This window comes from Ambystoma mexicanum, chromosome 6q (assembly GCF_040938575.1).
Source record: "Ambystoma mexicanum isolate Mex_15411 chromosome 6q, UKY_AmexF1_1, whole genome shotgun sequence".
Lineage (NCBI taxonomy): Eukaryota > Metazoa > Chordata > Amphibia > Caudata > Ambystomatidae > Ambystoma > Ambystoma mexicanum.
Genome location: NC_090937.1, coordinates 1,638,285,430 through 1,638,310,115, shown reverse-complemented (window position 1 = coordinate 1,638,310,115; position 24,686 = coordinate 1,638,285,430). Strand labels below are relative to the sequence as shown.

Below are 24,686 nucleotides of genomic sequence, written 5' to 3'. Positions count from 1 at the left end.
GGTGGTCTCTGTCTATTGTGGGTTACATGTACCTTTTATATACAGTCCTGCATTAATACTACAGGCTGCATACCTTCCTGGATGTTATTGATAAAAAGTATCCCATAGTAACCTCTTCGTAGACTGCTAATGTTGGTCTTCAAATGCTACTTGTTTATCATTCTGAATGAAGAGGGCAAGTGGACTTAAAGGGAGTAAACCTGCTTATTAGGCTGCAAGACATCATATCAACATATAGGTTGTGAGCGCGACGAGTGGGGGTGCGGCCATGACCAGTATTCTTCATCCCTTAATTACTTTGGTTTGGTGGTGGAGGGCGCCAAAGATGTCCGTGCCCAGGGCCCCAAAAGTGCTTAAGATGGCCCTGCTGGCAGTAAGCATACCGGCGACTTGCTGCCAGACCTGAAAAGAATTACTGGCGCCTGACTACCTGGTAACACTGGGGTATTCCAACCAAGGCTGCCGGGAAGTCGGGCGCCGGTAATTTTGTAAATCCCCATTCCCATGGAGGCCCATTCCATGGAAGCACTGTCACCGTGCCGCCTGCCAGGTCTGATCTGACTGCAGAGTCGTACTGTTCCGGTCCGTTGTTAACCGGACCGGCACAGTTGTAATGAGGCCCACTGTAAGCAAATGAAAGGCTCAGTTTGAATGTTAAGGAATAGTTGCCACCATGGCCCATTCCTATCTGTAGGTGCTTATCCAGTCCTGGGTTTTTTCTTTGCATTCTGCGATAAGTAGTTCCACTTACAAAACTCGGACTACAAGTCCCAGAATGCAAAGGAAAAAACAGCACTGGATAAGCACATACAGATTGGACAGGGTCATGTTGGCAAGTATGTTAAGGAATTATCACTTTAGTAATGTGATGACATTCCCACCAGTTCCTGTCCAGGACCCTCTAGAGTAGCTGCATTATATAGCGCAATGCTATTAGACGGAAGGATACAAAATATATAAATTAGGCTTTTATATCACAGTTCATGCCAGTGCGCATGGGGTATCAAACAGATGCTTCTCAGTGGTGTCTTCCTTTGAAAACACACGGGCTGCTTCCCAGCCATCTGAGCCACGCACCCGCCCGGGAATGCATGAAAGCATTGCTGCATGTGTGCAGCCAGTGTTAGCATGCAATGGTGATTGGTGTCTCCTTTCTGAGCATGCGCTAGTGATCTCTGTATTCCCTGAGCATGCGCTGTTCACTATGTCCATCCCTAAATCCAGGGGTGTAATCCCGAGTCTTCCTGTCGGCTGAGGCACGGTTGGGGTGATGGCTGGTGTGACAGGGGGCGCCCGCCTCTCTGGGGCCCTCTTCTGCTGCAGCGTAAAGCAGGAGTAGTTTATTAGGTGAGTGGCAGGCGGCTCAGCTGCCCCAGGCTCTAATCCTGTGATAATCCTTCATGTTGCCCTCCTCTCTCCCGTTCCCTTTGCACTGCTCCCTTCATCCCTGCGGGGCTGCTGCGGCCGGGACAAGGCAAGTGACTTTCTGTCAATACTAATTATAGCGCTGGTTGGCCAAGTTTATCTCATTTCAAATGTGTTGTAAAAAGGTGAAATTACATTTTCGTTTGTGTTGCACCGATGCGCCTCAAATTTGAAACAGAAATAAGACGCTTGTTGTGACACGAAGTGTTCACCTAAATGGAATGTTTATTTCTTAATTTCAAAAATAAAGGCAGCATTTAGAGTTGTTATTTTTAAAAAGACTGAGTCACTAACATTTCGTTTCTTTCAAGTAACGTGAACTTACTGTAAGAAAATAGCCTTTTTTGTGGATTAGAGCACAAGGTCTTAAAGCTTGTCACTGGTACTGACCTCTCACACAATATTCACAGACGCAAGCACACAACCCTCCTCATTCAGGAAGCACATGCCCATGGCAGCCAAAAGCATTTTGACTCTTCTCACCCCTCACACAGGTAGCACAGACACACCCTGAACACAAGCACCTGACCCTCCTCACTCCACATTCAGGAAGCACATACCCACCCTGGCCACACGCACATGACTCTCCATTCAGGAAGCACAGACCCACTCTGAACACAAGCACCAAACCCTCCTCATTCAGGAAGCACAGACCCACCCAGACCACAAGCACCTGACCCTCACTGACCCTCCTCACTCCTCATTCAGGAAGAACATACCCACCCTGGCCACACGCACATGACTCTCCATTCAGGAAGCACAGACCCACTCTGAATATAAGCACCAAGCCCTCCTCATTCCTCATTCAGGAAGCACAGACCCACCCAGACCACAAGCACCTGACCCTCACTGACCCTCCTCACTCCTCATTCAGGAAGAACATACCCACCCTGGCCACACGCACATGACTCTCCATTCAGGAAACACAGACTCGCCCTGGCCTCAAGCACCTGACCCTCCTCACTGCTCATTCAGGAAGCACAGAACCACCCTGGCCACAAGCACCTGGCCCTCCTCATTCAGGAAGCACAGACCCACCCTGGCCACAAGCACCTGGCCCTCCTCATTCAGGAAGCACAGACCCATCCTGGCCACAAGCACCTGACCCTCCTCACTCCTCATTCAGGAAGCACAGACCCACCCTGGCCACAAGCACCTGACCCTCCTCACTCCTCATTCAGGAAGCACAGACCCACCCTGGCCTCAAGCACCCAACCCTCCTCACTCCTCATACAGGAGTCATAGACCCACCCTGGCCACAAGCACCTGACCCGCCTCCTCATTCAGGAAGCACAGACCCACGCTGGTCAAACGCACTTTGACCCTTCTTACCCCTCACACAGGTAGCATAGACCCACCCTGGCCACATGCACCTGACCCGCCTCACTCAGGAAGTGCAGGCCCACCATAGGCACAAGCACTTGACCCTCCTCAGTCCTCACACAAGTATCACAGATCCACTCTGGACAAAAGCACCGGACCCTCCACAATGAGCACACAGGTAGCACAGTTGCAACTGGACCACGTACACTTGACCCACCCCACCCTGGAAGCACAGAGCCACCATTTCCGCAAGCACCGGACCCTCCGCACACAAGTAGCATGGACTCACCAAGGCCACAAACACCTGGCCCTCCTCACTCCTTATTCAGGAAGTGCACCCCCACCATAGAGACAAGCACTTGGTCCTCCTCAGTTCTCACACAAGTATCCACAGACCCACCCTGGCCTCAATTACCTGCCCTTCCTCACACAGAGCCACAGACCCCTGGCTGCACACACCTGCCCCTCCTGACTCCTCACACAGGTAGCATAGACCCAAGAAGGCCACAAGCACTTGACCCTTCTCACTCCTTACCCAAAGGTCACAGACCCACGATGGCCACAACCAAGGAACACTCCTCACACAGACAGCACAGGCCCCATTGGCCCCAAGCACCTGCTCCTCCTCTTTCCTCACGCCAGAGTCACCGACATGCCCTTGCCGCAAGCATCAAACCCTCCCCACATCTCATGCTGGAGTCACTGATCCACTCAGCCCTCAATAGTAGATATCATTTGAGGGTGTAATATGTATTTGCAAAGAACAATCCAGTAAAATATCACCGTATTCTTACATTTACCAGTGTGTGATCTACACGTATAAACGTGCGCCAGTGAAGTCAACCGATTGTTTTTGTGGTTGTTAGTTATTTCAGTCGTATGCTCAGACAGACATCACTTATGCATAGCTGGGCGCCATGGAATCATCAGAAATGGACCAATTGGCCCAATTACTAGGAGAGCTTTGTGCTGAGGTTCATTCTGCCCGACAAGAGACTAATGCCCTCCGGAGAGACCTAATAGTGACCAAAGAATGCACTGAAGAGATTAGCAGGCAATACTTGCAATCACAGGCAGGACAGACGCCTCTACCTGGAAGCAATCCAATGATGCAAAACCCCGCCATACAACCCACTCCGGTACAGATCACGTTACCTGGAACAATGCCCCTGGATCCACCAGAAAGGTTCTCAGGCGACCCACGGAAGTATGCGACATTCATCAAACATGTGCCGCCTTCATTTTCTTTGTAGGCCTGGAGCATTTCCAAACGACCAATCTCGGGTAGCTTTTGTCTTATCATACCTGAGTGGTAGTGCAGCAGATTGGTCGGTGCCGTTGGTAACCCATGACGATCCTCTATTACATGACTTTAGGGGGTTCCAGAGAGAAATGGAAAAACGTTTTGCTCGCCATACCCAGGAACAAGCAGTAGACAATGAACTCTTGTCCCTCCGACAGGGGAATCAGGACTTGTTAACGTACATTGCTACCTTCAACAGACTGGTTGCCGAAACTAAGTGGCCAGAAAACAAAAGAACCACGTTATTCCATCGAGCTTACGAGGCGAATTAAAGGACGTCATAGCCCAGGTGGTTGATCCACCCAGATACTGTGCAGGATTCATAAATCTGGTCGTGCAGGTAGATCACAGGTTGCAGGACCGAAAGGCAGACCGGTCTAAGACGGACCCTCATACTGTGTATGTTCGACCAAGGGAAAACACACCCCGTGTACCTGAAAATGTTGTAGAACCCATGCAGATTGGATGGATACGGCCTCCATTAACAAAACCAGAGCGGGACAAAAGAAGACAACAACAGCTTTGTTTGTACTGTGGGAAACCAGGACATTTCCTGAAGGACTGTCCAGTAAAACCCCCAAGAAGAACAGTCGGGTCCACAGAGAAGGATGAAACTAAGGAATCGGGAAACTACCAAGCTCGACAAACTTAGAGGTCAGTTTGTCAAGTGAGAAGAGAGAGTTGCTGACCTCGCACTTTGCAATACCAGTGATCTTAATTAACCACCAACAGTCATCAAGAATGCATGCCGTTGAAGCATACATCGATAGCGGAGCAGTTGGAAATTATATTGATCAAGAACTGGCAGCAGAGATGGGGCTTCCTTTGGTGTTCTAAGCCAACTATGGACAAGGTAACCACCGTGGATGGGACGGAAATCGCTTCCGGACCAGTAACCCAGTGCACAGCCAGGGTAACCTTGCTGTGTCAGGACGGACATCGGGAGTCTATTTCATTCATTCTCATCAAGGCACCTCAGTTCAGGCTAATACTAGGGATGCCATGGTTGGTTGCTCACACCCCTCTGATAGACTGGCGGGCACGAAAATTAACCTTCCCCAGTGACTGCTCCCCTGCCTGCTATTACCAAGAGGAGAAACCCGACGTCTGTATCCCTATGACTCCCGGAGCGACAGTATCAACCCTCGGAGCAACTAATACCTTGCCAAGTGAATACCATGATTTCCAGGATGTTTTCCGAAAGGACCAATCCAACACATTGCCGCCGCACAGGCCCTATGACTGTCATATCAACCTTGTTCCTGGTGCACAAATTCCTTTCGGCAGGATCTACGCTCTCACAGAACCAGAAAACCTTCATTTGAAATCCTATTTAGACCAGTACCTTGCAAACGGATTTATCCGTCCTTCGAAGTCCCCCGCAGCCAGTCCTTTGTTCTTCGTACCGAAAAAGGAAGGAGACTTGAGAACATGTATGGACTACTGCGCATTGAACCAGATCACTGTGAAGAACCGCTACCCCTTGCCACTTATCCCTGAGATGCTAGATCAAGTTAAAGATGCCCAGATTTATACCAAATTGAACCTTCGAGGAGCGTTCCAACTGGTCCGAGTCAGAAAAAGAGATGAATGGAAAACCGCCTTCCGTACTAAGTACGGCTTGTTTGAATATCAAGTCATGCCCTTCGGGTTATGCAATGCTCCTGCGGCATTCCAATATTTCATGAAGGACGTCTTAAGGGAGTTAAATGATGTGTGTGCCTTAGTGTACATAGACGACATCTTAGTATACTCAGCCTCGGAACAAGATCATGTCAGGCACGTTCGTTCTGTCCTCACCAAGCTCTGTCAACATCGCTTGTTTGCAAAGCTTGAAAAATGCTTTTTTCACGTCACCGAAGTAGAATTTCTTGGTTTTATCCTTACTCCAGGAGGCATCAGAATGGACGTGCACAAGGTAGATGCCATTCGGAAATGGCCTTCACCAACGTCTCTGAAAGGGGTACAAAGCATGCTGGGCTTTGCGAACTTCTACCGCCGGTTCATCCCAGACTTCTCTCAGGTTGTGCACCCAATCACAGTACTATTACGAAAAAACAATAAAAAGTTTACTTGGACCGAAGAAGCAGAAGAAGCCTTTCAGGAACTTAAACAAAGGTTTACCTCTGCTCCAATCCTGCGACATCCTCATCCAGACCTCCCTTATTTCGTTGAAACTGATGCGTCCAGTCTCGCAGTGGGGGCTGTCCTTTCACAGAGAGACCCGGAAACCGGCCAGCAACATCCTGTGGCCTTCTGGTCGAAAAAGTTCTCACCTCCAGAGATTAATTATGCCATCACGGACAAGGAACTCCTGGCTATCAAATCCGTCTTTAAAGCCTGGAGGCACTACCTTCTGGGGGCAAGACGCACCATTACAGTCATCACAGACCACCGAAACCTACAATATCTCAAAACAGCCAAGGCCCAGTCCTCGCGCCAATTACGGTGGGCCCTTTTCTTCGCCGAATATGATTATGTAATCACAGTTCGACCAGAAGTCAGAAACGGAAAGGCGTATGCCTTATCTCACATGGGCATAGATGAACTAGTATATACCACTCCAGACCCAGTACCTATTATACCTGAAGACAAACTCTTGGGTATCACGACAGCCTTAACACAAGCAGAACTACGAAAATAAATCCAACGGACAATGAACCCTGATGCCTACCTCGCATGGCAAACTCAAGTAGAACAATATACCATCAAGGATCACCTACACTTTTTTAGGGATCGCCTATATGTACCCAAGAAGGAATTACAACAGCATATTATTTCAAACTATCATGATTCACTGATTGAAGGGCATCCTGGGATCGCCAAAACCCCAGCTAAGGTGAAAGAGAACTTTTGGTGGCCTACCTGGCGTAAGGACATCATTCAGTATATTCATTCCTGCGGAGTCTGCGCACAAAATAAATCACAGAAACAAAAACCAGCTGGTCTCCTACAACCATTGGACATTCCTCCAGTTCCATGGCAGACTCTTTCCCTTGACTTCATCACTGATCTATCTCCAAGCCAAGGGTTCAACACCATCCTTGTAGTTGTGGACTTATTCTCGAAGACGGCCCATTTTATTCCTCTCAAAGGCCTCCCAGACGCAGCCACTTTAGCAAAGTGTTCCTGGATGGCGTGGTTAAGCTACATTGCTTCCCTTTGGTTCTGGTCTCTGATCGAGGCAGCCAGTTTGTTTCAAACCGCTGGAAAAAATGCTGTGCAACGGCACAAATCGACGTTCGGCTATCTACCAGTCACCATCCCCAAACGGACGTCCAAACTGAGAGAACCAATCAGACACTCGAGCAATATTTACGGTGCATGCTGCACCACGAACAAAGGAATTGGAAATACCTACTATGGATAGCCGAATATGCATATAACAATTCTTTGCATTCAAGCAAGGGACAAACGCCCTTCTATACCCTTCATGGCAGACATCCACATACCTCTGAACTAGACCTTCCAGCCAGCTTGGAAATGCCAGCGGTAAAGACTCTACACACAACCATTACTCAGGCTTTCAAAAGGGCAAAGGAACACCTTATTCATGCCAAAGAAAAACAAGAGATTTGCCGACCAACACCGGAAAAAGGCCCCTGATTATCAAGTAGGAGACAAAGTTTGGTTGGCCACTCAATTCGTACCCATTAAGGGAACCCGGACCTTTCATCCCAGATTATTAGGACCCTATACCATTAAGGCAATTATCAACCCAGCAGCCGGGAAACTGGATTTACCACCTACTCTACACATCCACCCGGTATTCCATGTGTCCCTCCTGAAACCAATGCAACCCGGCACATGGATTGGGACACCACCTAAGCCCATACTTGTTGACGGAGAACCAGAATCGAAGTCAAAGATATCTTGGACTCTAAATACTCTAGGACCAAGCTATATTATCTCGTCGATTGGAAAGGATTTGGACCACAAGATAGATCATGGGAGCCCAGTGAGAATATCCACGCACCACGTCTAATCAGGAAATTCCATCGGAACTTCCCAACCAAACCTGGGCCAGACAGAAGGAACACCATGGGAGGGGCTTTAGGGGGGAGTGCTGTCAAAACCCTCGTCCAAAACCCCCTCTGGCAAACCCATTGGCCAGGTGGATTCAGGACTCAAGCTTCTAGAGCCTGGCGTCCTCTTCAAAAGCCCTCATGAGGCCAGTCCTGGCACCTATGGTGCCAGGCTCATACACCATGAACAACAATGTGCTTGGGAACTACTTTATTGTATTGTCAGCCAACATGGAGGCATCCACATAGCTTGGTTCCTAAGAACCAAGCTATGCGGTCTAGTGTTTTGGGTGTGGCAGACCTGGAACTACTTTCCCTGGTACTACTTTACCTGGGCTATATAAACCACACCCTGACTGCAGAACATGCTTCGTGTTACTTTTCAGCTTGCAACGTGACGCTCACCGTGTCCAGCTATTCCCTCGAACCTCGGAGAAGCAGAACCTGCATGGAGACAAAAGGAACATCATTAGCAGCAGCATCTTACCTGCAGTCTTCATCTTTAAACACTCGCAGCTACTGAGAACAGCTTCCTCGAATCTGCACGCCTCCTGGACAAAACGACCTGAAAGAGGAAGATAGAGGCAACATTAAAGAAAGCTGTAGAGACATTTACAAATTACGAACTGCTCAAAAGGCTTACCTGGCTGGTCGCCTTTTGGCTGGCACCACTCCAGACATTCCACTCGCGCTGAAGAACACTGCGACATACAAGGAAAGAAAACGCAGGTTAGCAAAGGCAAGACTTCGCAGCGCTGCGCATAGCGCTTACTTACCGTTTCATAGCGCTCTTAATGCGCCGTCATTTACCAGCGGGGCTCAACCAAGCCAGTTCGCTGCGCTGAAGCTCCGCATACCTAAGGGAGAAAAAAGACATTTTAAACAAAAAAAGGCATGCAGGATAGCAACAAAACTAAAGAACAGCAATAAGACCTACCTGAACAATATCAAACGGGCCAGTGTCAGTGAAGTAACTGGACCGCACTCGCCCATGAAAGACAACGCGCCCATGCAAAGAAGGCAGGACGGAGAGCACGCCTAATTCTACCACAAGGTGAGCAGAGGGCGCCAGAGGGACTGAAAGCATACAGGGGTGGAGGGAGGATACTTACCCCAGTCGGTCAGTCTTGAACACAGTACTCCTGTATTTTCAGGCAGAACCTTCCCCGCAGACCACATCAGGGCAAAGCTGAGAAGCATACCAGCGAGTAACCCAGCTGGGTGGTGTCCCTGTGGATACTAGGTGAGCGTAACACGTAGTCCCCCCACTGTTACTTTGATGCATATCAATAGGTTTACCTGACCTCAAGTCAATGGTTTCGATAATCCGCTGTTGAGGGATAAAAGTCACGATGCAATGATGATATTTTCCACATTCTAAAAGCCTCTCTGGCTCCACAACTTATCAGGCGTGCTCCGCGCACGGCCCCAACTTTACAACCACTCCCTCCCGAGGCACACCCACAATTCTGCGTATGCACCTTCCGCCGCTCCTTCGCCTCGTCTACCAATCCCAAGTTTCCAATACTAGCTCCTCACCGTCACAAGCTCTCAGTGTCCTATTTGCAAACCTAAGGGTGACGTCGCCAAGCTACCAAAACAGCATAGGAAAACCAAACATTGGCGCCCACTGTAATGTCCCGTTACTCCCAACCCACACAAAAACCTCACAGCTGTCTTCCTGCACTCCAGGCAGAGTATACCAATATCCTCTTGTGATCGAACTGCACCCGCTGTGTCGTGTAACTTGTGAAGGGCCTCACTCCAGGAGTCTTAACTAGTCGACTCACCTTCTGCAATCCAGGCCAGCTCCCTTGCTAACCCTCATGGGGATATGTTTTGCTCACCAAGAGAGCACGGAAAATTATTCATCACCAGTACTTTTGTAGAGCAAGAAAATAATTTGAACGCAGGTAGGCAAAGCAATAACTCACAACCAGATACGCAGTTAGCGAAATAATGTGCACTTATACGGCTATTTATTCATAGCTTGGAAGCAACAAGTGATAACACAGAAATAAATCACAGAAAGGACAGAGAATTCAAAAGAAAATACATCACTGTGGGCGTAACTGAATCCCTTATCTCGCCAGAAGCGGCTGGAAGACCCCGGTAACAGCCAGGCAGAGAGCACAACAGCCCACAGGAAGGTCGGAACAAGGTGTCCCCCCTCCGACTGAGGTCTTTGTGGTTTCCCCTGACCTTCCCGATAGCTCCGCATATATGCCCTCCTCAAAGGGGGTGGCAATTTCTCGAACCTTCTGACATTAGCGTTTGCGCATTGCTGAGTGACTGTTGATTGCCGGCCGGTCAACCGACAGTAACCCCAAGGAGCAAAGCTTCCCTCTTCTTCCAAAACTCCACGGAAAACAATTCCATAACTCATAGCAAGACATAACAAAACCAACTTTCCCAGCAGAATGTCCTTGACTGGCTGCATACCAGGTTTAGAAAGCATGTCTTTCAGCAAAGCAAGTACAGCTTTTCACTGAGGCATGGAATAAATATCCATCATGGCTCCAAGTGCCCCCAGAATGCACTGCGCACCAGCGCCATGTTTTAGCTCGAGCATAACAATCCCATCCTTGGATATTTATCTTCCATAGCCCAGTGGCAAAGGTGCCGGTCTCTGGAACCAACGAACCATTAGAACCAAGTTAGGAATACATTGAATACAACAACAACCAAGTATTATAATAGCTAAAATAATGCAAATGCAGGCCAAGGGTAATGCAGTGTAACCCCAATGTCAGGAATCCATGAAAATAACCAATCCCACCAATTGCCAGCATAACTTGGAGATACTTGGGAAATGAGGTCCCTCAAACCTCTAATATGACATTCAGTGGATCGTGAATGGTCACTTAGATTGAAACAACACATACCTTCCACTGCGTTACAGCCCAAATTATGTTTCAGCAAGAGATAATCAACGGCAGCCCTTTTTTGCAATGTTGCTTTTCTAATAACTTTGCTATCAAGGTGCAACTCTTCTAATGCTTGAGAAGTATGAGTCAGACCTTTTACCACTAAAAATGCTAGTTTAATCAAAGATTTGTAACTCCCAGCATCTAAACCCCAGTCTCCCACTAATGAAAGGGCTAACACTAGAACTTCAGTCTCTGATAATAAATACACATGTGAATCACAATCTGGGGATAAACCTACAGATTCAAAAGTTGACCTTTTGCTTCGAGACATGACTGTGTGTAAAGGGAACATCATTAGTCCTAATCGAGTTAAGGCACATGGACCTCCAGAAATGTTAGCTGGAATGTAAGTGTATGTGATATTGCCACAGGAGAAGAGCCATCCTGTTGGAAGTTTTACGTGATACATATGACTGGCAGCTAACACTGTATGATTGCAAGACATAGAATTATTCACACTGGTACATGTGCGTGGAACTCGATAACACAACCTTTTTTCGAACATAATTTAAGCACACTTTCGGCAACCTATACAGGACTTTGCTCCCGGCGAATTCCAACTTATTAAGTTATTTGTGTTTTTAGGGTTTGTCAGCTGTGGTATTGCATCATTACCTAGATTGCCATAGGTAGAGTTAAATCATTTTTCAAATTATATACATATCCACTTGCGACTTCCCATTTGATATTTTGATTCTTATGAGCGAGTGCCAAATACATTTTCTTCACACTGGATTGCTTTTTCAAAAACGTTTTGGTATTTTTATTCCATATGCAAGCTTCTACTCTCTACACGTGTTTCACCCTTGTTCATGTCACAAGGGATCCTCGGGAGAGATATAATTGCTGTTTTTTGAAAAAGAAACATACATTTTTTATACTTGATTCAAAAGAAGAAATGTTTAACAAGTGAAAATATATAACCATTGTTTTTATATTTTCTAACATTTTTTTCTAAAAATAACTCATGAAAAAATAGTACCGTGCAAAGGACACTCACCAATTTTCTTTACTTTGGGCTTGTTTTGCCACAATTCAATCATTCAACTTTGTTCTATGGACTTTCTGTGGGTATGACTTTAAATTTCCTTTGGGTGATTTACCCTATTTGAACAAGAAAGCACATATTTTTTAATTTTGGGTTAGGCCTTGTTAGGTTACATCCTAGTTAGCCCTAGTTTGGACATTCTCAATCAAGGTAATGGCATCTGGGACTGCGGGCACCAAGGGAGGAGTATGTTTATTTAATTTGCGGTAATCCAACATCATCCTCCAAGACCCGTTCACTGTTACCCGTCCGTGACAGGCCAGAGTGGATTGTTCCATGCGGTAGTATTAGGGCGTAACACACCCGCCTCTGCGTACTCTTTGATGGTGTATGAAATTTCCTTGTGCCCCCCGGGAATGCGGTATTGCTTCATTGCTACCTGCTTGGTCGTCAGAGGCACCTACACTGGGGGCATCTTCAATTTGCCTACGGTAATGGGTGTGCATGTCAATACACTCACCCCAAACTGATACGTTTTACCTCCTAGTCCCAAAGTCAATCCTTCTAGAATGTCAAAGCCAATTATGTACTCGGGTATCGGGACAATCAACACTTGGTATTTCTTCCTAGTCAAATTGCCTATTTTCATATCCACTTCTGTTTGTACTGCGGGGTTCTCCTCCCCCCCCCCTAGCCCAGTAATGGTAAAGCGTCTGCCTTTGAATCGTGTTGGATTTCCATGAATCAGAGAGGCCTCCGCCCCGGTGTCTATCAATGCTCGCACCCCTTGTGTATTTCCCGGCCCCCTAAAAATCTTAACATTAACATGGGGCCGCCTATCAACTTTTATGCGAGCAGATGCCACCGGCGCTCGGCCATAACCCTAGTCAGATTTTGAATGAGTGTAACCTGACTCTGCCTCTAACATTGCACTCACCACCTTTCTCAAATTAGCATATGTTGGCTGGTATGGGGAAGGTGTCCCCATAGACCCTTCTTCTTGTTCTTCCTCAGGAGGAGCGTGAGGTGAGGTGTCCCCCTGTGGCTTAGTCACTACCTGTTTCTTAACCTGTTTATAACGCTCTTTGACTGCAAGCCCTCTGTTTTTGTATAGTTCATACATTACTCTAGTTTCAATGCCATTAATTTCTTCTCATGGCACACCATCTTTTAACAAAGCCAAAAACATGTCCTTTTTGTACACTCTGGAGTCTCTACTATCTTGCCTTCTGCCTTCAGTTCTCCTCCCACTACACCCCTCTCTCTCTCGGGGCTTGTCATCATTCTTATCCCACTCCCCCAAGTCTGCTAATTGCCGGGTGGCATCCACTACTTCATCAGTGGGTTTGCCCGTCATACCTACGAGCAAAGTCATAATGACGCTTTTGTATGCGGGCGGTGCAGTCCTGATCACCATATTCCTTGTTGAAACTGAGAGCGGCACGGCCCCCATGTGTCCTGGAGCATCTTCATGAATTGCTTCTTTCATAGCATGCTCTCTGAGCTTTTGAATCGCCTCTTTCAAAGTGTACCACTTTATTTCCTCACTAGGCCAATCTGTGGTAATGGGATACTTACGGTTACATGCCTGGGCTGCTAGGTGCAACAAAGACACCTGTGAATCTTGCCCATTATCATCAGGGGGCGGCCCTTTTGTACATTGGTGTCAGTTGACAAAGGCAAAAAGCGCAGTGAGTCTGTGGAATCTACCAACAACCCTTCGGCGCCCCCATCTAGCAATCTCGCCATCCATGTCAGTAAAGGCTCCCCTGTTTTTTGCCTCAAACGAGTAATGATTTCCCCAACCTACTGCTGGGTGTAATCATCCAGCATGGTTAAATCCACAACCCCGCCCGCAGGATTCTGCGGGTGGGTTCCGGCACACCGTCTTCTAACCGGCTTAGCCGCCACTGTCTTTTGATTAAATTCCACTTTGGGATCTGACTCATTTGCCAAGCTGCTCTCTGGGCTTATTGAGTCAAAAATGTCTCCATCCCACTTATCAGGGTCCCAATCCACACCTGCGGTAGCGATTACAGCTGCCACTTTTCTTTGGTTGACTCCTCCCCGTCTTTTCCTATACTTATACTGGGCTACTCTGTCTTCTGCCCTCTCTGCCACAGCCTGATATTTATCAGCTTTATCTTTACAAAGTTTCATCTGAATCTGCTGCATCAATGCAATTTGCTTTTCTGCAGCCAACTCTTTTTCTAATCGTGAAATATTCTCTTTAATTTCCTCATTTTCTGATGCATTTTCCTATAGGCATGCAGGAGGAGCCCAAACCCGCCTGCCGAGTGCGGCACATTCCTTTCCTCTCTCTACTGAAATCTGTTGTAAACAAAACATTACTTCTGACGGAGCAGCATCCCCCAAGCCATCATCCCACGTTTCACACAGACGCGCTCCGCACGCTCATACCTGGGCTAATTTATCATATTGGCCTTTATCCCAACCTGGAATGATAACATCCGGACATTCACCCCCAGCGGGAAGGCCCTTTTTCCTGAACAAACTATTCATCATTACAGTAATTTGCAAAACCTCTTCTTTTCTCCTTTTAACACTGAAATCACTCGCGCAGGCATGCACACAAACACACAAAAAAAACGGATTAACACAACCCAACACTCACTGCCAAATGAAAACAATCTTTCGCCTGCAATGAAAGCAAAGCCTATCTGCGTTTAAACAGATTCTTTGGTATTTGGAAACAATTCATCACAAATACCCTGCTCACAGCGCCAAAATGTTTTGCACTCCAAGAGTGCACGGACAATTTTTAATCACCAGTACATTTGTAGAGCAAGAAAATAATTTGAACGCAGGTAGGCGAAGCAATAACTCCAGATACGCAGTTAGCGAAATAATGAGCACTTATACGACTATTTATTCATAGCTTGGAAGCAACAAGTGATAACACAGAAATAAATCACAGAAAGGACAGAGAATTCAAAAGAAAATACATCACCGTGGGCGTAACTGAATCCCTCATCTCGCCAGAAGCGGTTGGAAGACCCCGGTAACAGCCAGGCAGAGACCACAACAGCCCACAGGAAGGTCGGAACAATGCGTCCCCCCCTCTGACTGAGGTCTTTGTGGTTTCCCCTGACCTTCCCGATAGCTCTGCATATATGCCCTCCTCAAAGGGGGTGGCAATTTCTCGAACCTTCTGACATTAGCGTTTGCACATTGCTGAGTGACTGTTGATTGCCGGCCGGTCAACCGACAGTAACCCCAAGGAGCAAAGCTTCCCTCTTCTTCTAAAACTCCACAGAAAACAATTCCATAACTCATAGCAAGACATAACAAAACTAGCTTTCCCAGCAGAATGTCCTTAACTGGCTGCATACCAGGTTTAGAAAGCATGTCTTTCAGCAAAGCAAGTACAGCTTTTCACTGAGGCATGTAATAAATATCCTTCATGGCTCTGAGTGCCCCCAGAATGCACTGCGCACCAGCGCCATGTTTTAGCTCAAGCATAACAGGATACCATCCTATGACCTGAGCTAAAACACCCAGCCCATAGGAATACCTTATTTACATAACTTGTCATCCAAGCCTTTGAGTGAATAGTCTAGGTTATTCACCAGAACCTTTTACCACTGACTTCTACCTCTGCTCCTGTTCCTGCTCACTATAATGATACTAAACAATACTTCAGTAATACTCAATGACACTAACAAATACTGCACAATACTCCATACCCTCCCTCACACCCACAGTTGCCATTGGACTGGGTCAATACTTACGTTCCGTCTTGTGCTAGTGCTGCTCGGCTGCCGACTCTCAATAAAGGCGCTCACCTCCCTGTCCTGGTCTGCATAGATAACTCGCTGTGCTCTGGTAGGATTATTCACAAGGGGCTCCTGACGACCTGTAAACGGGCACGCGTTTTACTGTCTTCTCTAAATAAGCGAGGGTCACACGGAGGCTTCGACCTGGTGCCGCGCTTGCACAGCCAACCAACCCCTGTGCTACCAAATGGCACATTTTGCTGCATGAAATGGCACATTTTGCAGCACAAACCTGTATTTATTTCAGCTTTTTTGAAGCACATTTCCTATTGACTGGAGTGTGCAAGATTGGTACATTGCAGGAAAGAGGCATTGTGCAAGGCTACAGGAGAGCCAGGGTGCCATTATTTGTACATTTTGTATCAATTAAATAGGATGAGTCCCATATGTCTCTGGCTTGGGTAAACAGTTTTTGATTTGGCCACGTTTTTTGGTTTAATGTCCATGTGCATTTAATATTATTAACGGTATTGATCAATATAAGTTGCAATGCTGAAAATATTCCTCTCACTTAGTCATACACACTCACATATTGTGTCACACTGCTAACTCACAATTTGCACTCTGCAGTCCCTGCCACACTCCAAACCATACTCCCATCTCACACCTTATGCTCCCCAATTCCTCTGACAGTATATAATCCTTCATTCCTTCGTGCTACTTCTGCATCTTGCATCCGTTCTCCCAATCTGCAGCTCACTGCCTCTTTCCAGCCAACCCCTCTCTATTTTTGGCCCCCTGAAAACCCTGAGCCCAAGCTCCCTCTACTTTCTGAACCTCTGCTCCCTCTCTGATTTCTGGCCCACCGTCCCACCACTTCCCCCTCTGACCCACTGCTCTCACTCTACTTTCTTCCCTACCCCTCTACAGCTCACTCATCACTCCCATTTTCTCTCCTTTCCCTCTCACATTGAGACCATTTGCAGAATTTAAGAAAACTAGATTTTGGCCCAGGTCCTCATAAAATGGGGCATCTAAAAATAGAGCAGAGGGTATGCTATTTTTAGATAAACCATTTAGGAAATTAGCAGGTCACCTTATTCTCAAAGGTCACCTGCGCATTTCCACAGGGCTGAGCTGTAGCGCAAATGATGCGCCGGTCAGCAGCCTGGAATACGTTTGTGTTGGAAGTGCTCTCCTGATACTGTACTACAGGTTCCCCGTGCATTTCACTGTGACAGGCCTTTTGGGCCTCCCACTGTAAAATGCGACCACCCAAAAAAGCCCACATTTCTATCCCGTTTGAGGAACAGAAATTTAAGTGAAACAGCAGCTGTCACACTTAAGACTATTGCAGTAGTTAGTAAAGACCATGTAACCCCCGTGCTCCTATTCAAAGCGGGCGCATATTGTTGCCTACACTTCCTGCACAATTAAAAGCACATCTTGTCAATTTGGGATGCTCTTTTAAATACGCAGAAGTGCCCCCGTATTATCGCAAAGGGGTGAAAAAGGCCATCTTAATGGGCGCATATAAGATGCGCACATTCAGATGGCCTTATTTGGCTTGGACTGATCTTTTTTTTTTTCTGCAAGTGATGAGACGTGTTTGCACATTTCGTTTCTTGAGTCCCAAAAAGTTTTGAGAAACTGGGCCCTTGAGTTTTTTTTTTAAATGGTTGTTTTTGGAAAAACTGCCATTTTCGTAGGTGTTTTTGCAAAAACTGTCATTTTCACAGCATTTAACTGGATCGCAAAATCGTTATAAACTGGAGGGTATGCACATTTAAAAGTTGTCCTTGAATACTCTTGGAGTGATTATATCCCATCATATAGTAGTGTGGGATCCATCCTTTAGAAATCCACACCAATCCTGAAGTTGTCATGGAATCATCGTTAAGGAATCGCCAACCTTTCTAATCAGTCATAGTCATCCTGGAGTAATCGCAACCCGTCATGGAGTAATCGCATCCCGTCAGCGAGTAATCGCAACCCATCCTGGAGTTGTTGCATCCTATCCTGGAGTTATCTTAGAGTAATCGCAATCCATCCTGAAGTTTTCATGGAGTCATCCTGGAGTAATCGTAACCCGTCATGGAGTAATCACAACCCGTCAGCGTGTAATCGCAACCCATCCTGGAGTTGTCATAGAGTAATCGCAACCCATCCTGGAGAAATTGCAACCCACCCTGGAGTTGTCATGGAGTTAACCTGCAGTAGTACAAAATCATCACAATTTACAGTCAAGTAATCAGGAACTCATCCTGCAGTAGTTCTTGTGATTACACCATCTCATTTAAATAATTTGCCCTACACACATACTTCAGGATGCCTTCTGTTGATCTCCCAGAATTTGCTACGGGTGTTTCCGGGGAGACTTCAGACTTATTCCAGAAAGATCTTGCTTTTGACTTGGATAAGCATTCCTGTTAAAGCCACTGGGCCTCATCACAACCCAGGCGGTAAGGGGTTTACGGCGCCGTAAACAGCGCCGACCCTTACCGCCTGATTCCGAGGTCCCTTAGCGCCATGGAGGTTTTAACACCTGCTTTTAGCAGGTGTTAAAATCCATGGCGCTAAGGGACCATGGAGTTAATTACGCCACCGTAATTTACGGTGGCGTAATTAACGCCTTCCCCACTCCCATTATGCCCTATGGGGCAAAAATGGGAATGGGGAAGGGTAAATGGGGATTGGGGACTTACCGCCCCGCCAAGGTCCGAATGGGGCGGTAAGTCCGCCAACCACCATGGCGTAAACGTAGTTTACGCCATGGTGGTAAAGTCACGGCCCAGGCGGTAACTTACCGCCTGGGTCGTGATGAGGCCCACTGTAAGCAAATGAAGGGCTCCGTTTGCATCTTAAGGAATTATCACTTTAGTAATGTGATGACATTCCCACCAGTTCCTGTCCAGGGGCCTCTAGGAGTGGCTGAATTATATAGTGCCAGCTCTGCTTCTTGGGCCGGGCTGAGCGGGCGACAGCCTGTGGCACAGAGCTAAATAGTTCGGGAGGTGGGCACAGTAAGGGGGCCACCCAGAAAACTGCTTTTGAGCTTGCAGGACAACAGATAAAGCAGCCTCCTGTGCCGGTGAGCGCTCCTCTGCAACGCGCGGATGGCTGCTCTCTGCCGACTTGTTGATGATTCCATGCGTTCGGAATATGCAAACAAAGGAATGCGTGTTCCAAACGCAGCCTGTGAGGTGCTTTGGAGTCACTCAATCCGAGCCCCTCATTCTTTGTGCTGATAGCTTACAAGTGGAGCAATTTATAAGTTTGGCTCACTTAACAAGCCATTGTTTTTACACAGTATGTGCTTAACATTTCATTGTCAAGAGCTGAACATGGGGCATTTCTATTCACCAGGCCAGCACAAGTATCAGTTAGCTGACCAAACCTATGCACTCTTCAAAGACAATGAACGTGGCACATAGAACATTTTTAAACAATTTTCTTTATTTTTATGTCTCTTTATTTGACACACCAAAACCTTTTTTTAAAATATTTCTTTTTAGTTACATATGGCGCATGCCTGGGAAGGTTAACTCTCATTTTATTGCTTAGGTATTCTAGTGGCTGCTTTGGGACACGGCCTAAATGCATCTGATCAGCATCAAATGTCTTTTAATTGGCTAAACAAGCCAGCCAGTGCCTAGCGCACACACCAGATGGCAACTCACTGTCTCATTATGTGTCACCGTGCAGACAGTATTCCATGGCAAATCATGTGCAGCAATAATGTATGCACTGCACAAGTCACCACCCTGTTGGTTAATGGAGTCTATGTGGTGCTCGCTTATGTAACAGAATATACCTGTTTTTTTCTGATGTGCCCAATGTCCATACAAGAGCACACTTGACTGTTTTGTGTATGTGGCTCTGACGAGCATGCCATACTGGCCCAAACTTAAGCACATAAAGCAATCAAAGAAGTTGCCTCAAATTGTAAATCCACGCGGCCAAACTCCCTTTCTACGCTGCCACGCCATGATTTTCACTAGCTGCAGCCTAGCACTAATAACAGATGATAATGCCAGCTCTGTTAGATAAAGCATGGGCCTGCTCTTTTTTGCCGAAATAACCCCTGAGGCCTGTGTAATAGTGTTGAGGTAGTGGCTGTGGAACTGTGGACCCTTTACCATGCATCAGAAACCGGTTTTGTTTAAAACGCTTCATCAGCTTATTACTGGTCAGACTAAAGTTTGAAAGTGGTACATTCCTTTCTGTGTAGCTTTTCTGTGCATTGTTTATTGGGTCTCTCTTGTGCGGTGTCCTGCCCTATCTGTAGATATAATGACCCAAAGATGTTTCTGTATTGGGCTTGGCCAGGCCCAGACTGAGACCCAGCACTTACTCCTCTAAAATTCTTCAGAAACAAGTAACAAAAGAGCCGTTGTTCCCATTTTGAGTGGCTGATGTTGCAGCCATTTTATATGCGCATACAAAATCATAGACCGTCCAAATGCGCATGTATGGTTCACGGCTACAAAATTTTAATGTTAGGGAATGTGTTGTGAACCGTGATGTGAGCACCAAGCCATGCATCAGTTTTGCATTTAGAGATTCACAAATACAATCCTTTTATCACAGACTTGTTTATCAAATGTAGAGATCTCTGATCACTGTTACAGTCCTGAAATGCTCTGTGATTTAATGCAAAGCATACATGAATCCTCTTTGGTGCTATTTGTCCCCTTTCCCACTCTCGGAGAGTACAATAAGAGTGTACCAGACTGTCCATCTTGGAATGATAACCTTCTATCAGAAAATAATTCATATGGTTAGTCTAGTATTGCCACTTGCGAAATACAAGTGAGGTGGTACGAACAGAACACCTGCAACACAAGGGCAGTGGTCCGTGGGCCCTCAGACCCCAGTAGGCTGTTCAACCACGGTGTGCCAGTGCGGACAGTTTGAAACTACATTCAGGCAAGGTGTTCCCCATGAGCAGATGGCAGAAAAATATTTACTTGGGCAGCAACAGCTGTATATTCAGTGGAATTACAATGTAATGAAACCAGTTTCATTAATATAGCAATTATTTATTCATATTGAGAAGGGGTTTTGTCACACGACAGAGGTGTAGTTTGGGAGTGACGTGAGCCAGTCGCGAGGGGGCAGGGTACATTCTGATATTTCGCCTTGGGCACGGAGTTGGCTAGAAACTGCCCTGTGTACCGCAATGCTATCAGCAGGAAGGGTAACAACATAATAAATTGGTCATTTATATCGCACTTCATGCCAGAGCGCAGGGGAATCAAACAGATGCTTCTGGGTGGGGTCTTGCTTTCAAGACACGCGGGCTGCTTCTGAGCTATCTGCCCAGCCATCTGAGCCATGCACCCGCCCGGGAATGTGTGAAAGCATTGCTGCATGTGTGCAGCCTGTGTTGAGCATGCAATGGCGATTGGTGTCTCCTTTCTGAGCATGCGCTAGTGATCTCTATATTCCCAGAGAATGCGCCGCTCATTGTGACCATCCCTAAACCAAGAGGTGCAGCCCCGAGTCATCCTGTCGGCTGAGACACTGTTGGGGTTGATGGCTGGTGTGACAGGGGGCGTCCGCCTCTCTAGGCTCCTCTTTCTGGCTCCTCTTCTGCTGCAGCGTAAAGCAGGAGTAGTTTATTAGGTGAGTGGCAGGCGGCTCAGCTGCCCCAGACCCTAATCCTGTGATAATCCTTCATGTTTCCCTCCTCTCTCCCGTTCCCTTTGCACTGCTCCCTTCATCCCTGCGGGGCTGCTGCGGCCGGGACAGGCAAGTGACTTTCTGTCATAATATTGGCAAAGTTTATCTTATTTCAAAAGTGTAATGAAATGTTTCGTTTGTGTTGTTGTGACACGAAGTGTTCACCCAAATAGAATGTCTATTTCATAATTTCAAAAGTAAGGGCAGAATTTAGAGTTGTCATTTTTAAAAGGACTGAGTCACTAACATTTCGTTTCTGTTAAGTAACCTGAATCTACTGTAAGAACATTGCTTTTTTTCTAGCTTCGATCACAAGCTTCTTAAAGCTTGTCATGGGTACTGACCTCTCACACAATATTCACAGACGCAAGTACACAATCATTCTCAGTCCTCACACTGGTAGCACAGACCCACACTAGCCACAAGCACCTGAACCTTCTCATTCAGGAAGAACATACCCCCTCCCCCCGGCCACATTTAGGAAGCTCACATCCCCATGGTGGCCAAAAGCACTTTGACCCTTCTCATCCCTCACACAGGTAGCATAGACCCACCCAGACCACGAGCACCTGACCCTCCTCACTTCTCCATTCAAGAAGCACAGACCCACCCTGGCCACAAGCACCTGACCCTCATCACTCCTCATTTAGGAAGCCCAGACACACCCCGGCCACAAGCACCCAACCCTCCTCACTCCTCATACAGGAATCATAGACACACCCCGGCCACAAGCACTTGCCCCTCATCACTCCTCATTCAGGAAGCACAGACATACCCTGGCCACAAACAACTGACCCTCCTCACTCAGGAAGCACACAGCCACCCTGGCCACAAGCACCTGACCCTCCGCACTCCTCATTCAGGAAGCACAGACCCACCCTCGCCACAAGCAACTGACCCTCCTCACTCCTCATTCAGGAAGCACAGACCCACCCTGACCACAATCACCCGACCCTCCTGACTCCACATTCAGGAAGCACATACCCACCCTGGCCACACGCACATGACTCTCCATTCAGAAAGCACAGACCCACCCTGGCCACAAGCACCTGACCCTCCTCACTGCTCATTCAGGAAACACAGACCCACCCAGACCACAAGCACCTGACCCTCCTCACTCCACATCCAGGAAGCACAGACCCACCCTGGCCACAAGCACCTGAACCTCCTCACTGCTCATTCACGAAGCACAGACCCACCCTGGCCACAATCACCTGACCCTCTTCACTGCTCATTCAGGAAGCAGAGAACCACCAGGCCACAAGCACCAGAGCCTCGTCATTCAGGAAGCATAGACCGACCCTGGCCACACGCACATGACTCTCCATTCAGGAAGCACAGCCCCACCCTGGCCACAAGCACCTGACCCTCCTCACTCCCCATTCAGGAATCACAGACCCACCCTGGCCACAAGCAACTGACCCTCCTCACTCCTCATTCAGGAAGCACAAACCCACCCTGGCCACAATCACCTGACCCTTGTCACTCCTCATTCAGGAAGCACATACCCACCCTGGCCACAAGCACCTGACCCTCCTCACTGCTCATTCAGGAAGCACAGACCGACCCAGACAACAAGCACCTGACCCTCCTCACTCCACATCCAGGAAGCACAGACCCACCCTGGCCACAACCACCTGACCCTCCTCACTGCTCATTCACGAAGCACAGACCCACCCTGCCCACAAGCACCTGACCCTCCTCACTGCTCATTCAGGACGACAGAACCACCCTGGCCACAAGCACCTGACCCTCCTCACTCCTCATTCAGGAAGATAGAACCACCCTCGCCACAAGCACCTGACCCTCCTCACTCCTCATTCAGGAAGACAGAACCACCCTGGCCACAAGCACCTGACCCTCCTCACTGCTCATTCAGGAAGACAGAACCTCCTTTGCCACAAGCACCTGACCCTCCTCACTCCTCATTCAGGAAGCACAGCCCCCCCCTTGGCCACAAGCACCTGACCCTCCTCACTCCAGAAGCACAGACCCACCCTGGCCACAAGAACATGACCCTACTCGCTCCTCATTCGGGAATAACAGACCCACCCTGGCCACAAGCACCTGAGCCGCCTCACTGCTCATTCAGAAGCATAGACTTACCCTGGCCACAAGGACCTGAGCCTCCTCACTGCTCATTCAGAAGCATAGACCTACCATGGCCACAACCATCTGACCCTCCTCACTCCAGAAGCACAGACCCACCCTGGCCACAAGCACCTGACCCTCCTCACTCCTCATTCAGGAAGACAGAACCACCCTGGCCACAAGCACCTGACCCTCCTCAATGCTCATTCAGGAAGACAGAACCACCCTTGCCACAGGCACCTGACCCTCCTCACTCCTCATTCAGGAAGCACAGACCCCCCCTGGCCACAAGCACCTGACCCTCCTCACTCCAGAAGCACAGACCCACCCTGGCCACAAGCACATGACTCTCCTCACTCCTCATTCAGGAATAACAGACCCGCCCTGACCACAAGCACCTGATCCTCATTATACAGGAAGAGTAGACACACACTAGCCACAAACATCTGACCCTCCTTACACAGGAAGCAAAGACCCACCGTTGCAACGAGAACCAGACCCTCCTCATTCCTCATTCAGAAAGCACAGGCCCACCCTGGCCACACGCACCTGAGCGTCCTCATTGCTCTTTCAGAAAACACAGAACCACCCTAACCACAAGCATCTGACCCTCCTCACTCCTCATTCAGGATGCACAGAACCACCCTGGCCACAAGCAGCTGACCCTCCTCACTGCTCATTCAGGAAGCACAGACCCACCCTGGCCACAAGCAGCTGACCCTCCTCACTGCTCATTCAGGAAGCACAGACCCACCCTGACCACAAACAACTGACACTCCTCACTCCTCATTCAGGAAACACAGACCCACCCTGGTCACACGCACCTGACCCTCCCCACTCCTCATTCAGGAAGCACAGACCCACACTGGCCACAGCACCTGACCCTTCTCATTCGGGAAGAGCAGACCCACACTAGCCACAAACACCCGACCCTCATCACTCAGGAAGCACACACCCACCCTTGCCACAAGCACCTGTCCATCCTCCTCACCATTCAGGAAGCACAGACCCACCCTGGCCACAAGCATTTGACCCTCCTTATTCAGGAAGCACAGACCTGCCCTGGCCACAAGCATGTGACCCGCCTTACTCCGGAAGCACAGACCAACCCAGGCCGCTAGCACCTGACCCTCCTCACTCCTCATTCAGGAAGAGCAGACCCACACTAGCCACAAACAA

General features: G+C 48.0%; 1 protein-coding gene across 7 annotated transcripts in view; it reads left to right on the top strand.

Moving 5' to 3' along the window:
• Positions 1-24,686, top strand: part of LOC138516932 (zinc finger protein 845-like) — a 234,239-nt gene that overhangs the window by 166,649 nt on the left and 42,904 nt on the right. The window contains exon 1 of one of the 7 annotated variants that reach the window (XM_069632403.1): positions 1,195-1,347. The exons of 5 other annotated variants lie outside the window; for them this stretch is intronic. The gene's annotated coding sequence lies outside the window, so the exon portion shown is untranslated. Of the gene's footprint in view, positions 1-1,194; positions 1,348-21,209; positions 21,360-24,686 lie in introns of those variants that run through there. One more of the 7 variants, XM_069632402.1, reaches the window with a different exon arrangement.